This window comes from Pipistrellus kuhlii, unplaced genomic scaffold (genome assembly GCF_014108245.1).
Source record: "Pipistrellus kuhlii isolate mPipKuh1 unplaced genomic scaffold, mPipKuh1.p scaffold_m20_p_3, whole genome shotgun sequence".
Taxonomy (NCBI): Eukaryota; Metazoa; Chordata; class Mammalia; order Chiroptera; family Vespertilionidae; genus Pipistrellus; species Pipistrellus kuhlii.
In genome coordinates, this window is record NW_023425529.1 from 155,597,005 (window position 1) to 155,599,753 (window position 2,749).

The following is a 2,749-nucleotide window of genomic DNA, read 5'->3' on the forward strand; positions in this document are numbered from 1 at the left end:
TAAGTCAGTTTTGCTCTTGATTAAATATATATGAAAGATGCATTGGGCTACTCTTCATCATCTCAAATTGTCTTCCTTTCCTCATCTTTCCAAAATGGAATACTTAATCTTGTATTTACTTTCTCTGGTCCATATGGTTTTGTTACTACCTTCTTATCCCAAGTGTCCATTTGAGGATCAATTTCCCTTTTAAAAAAGGTTACTTGATCTAACACTTAATAGCTTGGTTATATACAATTATATATTTTTCCATATAAACAATATATGGAGAGTTCCATGTGATGTAAAAATATTTTCTGAAGTGTCTTTTTGTGTCTTTTCCCCTTTAAATAGCATCCAGAATTTATACAGATTCTGAATGTATGTTTATTTTTATATAATTTAAATTCCATTTGCAAATAGCAAATGATTTTTCTGTTTTTGTTTTTCTTTAGGTAGCTGAAGTCATCATTGTGTGTTCAAATAGATTAGTCATTCTTAAGTAGAAAAAGCTTGAAAATAGAAAAAATTTACATAAATAATTGAAATCTATCTAATTTTTATGTAGCGTTTTCTTTGAAGTGCTATTAAAGATTCACTCTCTACTAGAAAATACCTTTTCTACTAAAAAAAATATCAATAAGCTCAACATGCACAGCAGTTAACCTTTGCCCTTAATCTATGTATGGCTAGAAAACATCACAGTTGTATGTCAAAAATACATGGAAACCTAATATTATAAATAGCAATCAATGTTCTGTGATGTTTTAAAATAATGATTACTTCAACACTAAAGTGTTAGGTTCTTTAAATATTTTAATATTATTAATGTGGTAAAACCTATGACCATGGTATGTCAAACCTGATATTATTTTTAGTTGTCATAATTCACCAAATATCTTCCCTACATATTAGAAGAAGAAGCAAATCTATTGTCATTAAACTAAGTCCCTGATATATATTAGTAGGACTTTATAGAAACAACCATCTTCAATTATTCAGTTGTTCAAGTGTAGTTTTTATTCATCACCCTCTAGTGTATTGATGCAATATATATTTATTTCCATTCACTGGTTTTCTGTTTTATTTCTGTATGATGAAGAGCATGGAATTTCTGTCATACTAATGGAGTGAGTTGTATTTGACTGTCTGGATTATTTTGGTCATTTTCTCTGTAAGTAGGGTTTACAATGTGAGTCCTAAACTTAATTGCTTAAGTTAAAAAAAAATGTTGATAAGGCATATGGCCTGTGGGGATATAGCTTTCAATGTGCTATTTATTTAACTTTAATGGCCAATGATGTTTCTGGATTTCTTCCTTTCAAAGTAAAGTACTCAAAGCTGTTTTCTGTTCATTGGAATGATAAATTTTTCATAAGATCTTCACTATATTCTATCTTTGGTAAAAGTATATGTATAACATATGTGTAAAATTTTAACAATTTTACATGGATATTAGTTAGTAGAAATTTTATATTAAAAGGAGAAATTCATTTTTAATCTGAATAAATATTTCTTTCAGCATAAAGAGTAATATTTAACAACTGCTGAAAATGCACACAAAGGCAAAACAATAATCTAAAATTACTTTAGCATCAAGAATTTTTCTGCATACACTATGCCTAATCAATTATGTTTGAAAATATCTCTCTCTCTCTCTCTCTCTCTCTCTCTCTCTCTCTGTCTCTCTCTCTCTCTCTCTTTTTACTGGTTATATGCATACTTGATTGTATTGTGAATAATGAAGTCTACACTTATTTTTGAAGCTACTTAACAGTTATTTAGAAAGCCTTAATTTTAAACCTTCCATTTCATTAATTTATTTAAATATCCAATGTGTATAATGAATAAATGATGTTTACTTGCTTTAACTAAATCAATATAATTGAAAAATGCACATTTTGTTTTATTTCAAATGTTATCTCACTTAGAGTTACTTGAAAAATATGTTACTTAAATATTAATTACTTGAACAGTATGCTACTAAATATGTTAAAATAATAAGAATAATACCTTTATTTTACCACAACCTTAATAACCATAGTTCAGAACCTGTCTAATAATGAATTCTTAAACTGCTTTATAGAAATAAGCTTTTCTATTCTGATAACTTTGCTTCTTGCAGCCTTGCTTGCATAAATGTATCCATGTTTTTTGCAAGTTATTTGCTAATGTGCAAGCCATTTGTAGCTAAATGATTAGTGGAGTGCAGAAATATGTGTCCTGCATTTGGTACTCACTGGCCATTTATTTTGTTTTATTATTTTTATTGTAAGACTAATCTTCAATGTGACTGTTACGTGGCATTTGTATGCTAAAAATTAGCCTCAAACATTCATGTAATTTTAAATTGCTCTATAGTTTTGAGATTTATTAACTGGGATTAATTTATCAGTATTGTTTTGTGTTGCGTAGTGGTATTGGAACTGGAAGTTACATTTCAGTGTTAACTGACTGTTACATGACAAGTAAACAAGTTTAATTGTGTTATTCAACTCATTGACTTTAATGAGTCAATAATAGATGTAATAGTCACCTCAGGACCAGATGGCATAGGCTAAAAAGTTCCCATGAAGGCCATTTTTCCATCTCAAATATCTGACAAATATGTTAACTTCCTACATTAAGGAAACTGTTGAAATTTCTTAGCAGCTGGTCAGTTAACCTGCACTGCAGTAGCCACTGGGCGCTGGTTACAGCTTAAATATCAGCTCTATAGTCTTAGAGAAAGTAAGAGTGAAAAATCCCTCTTTCTATACAATAATGCAAT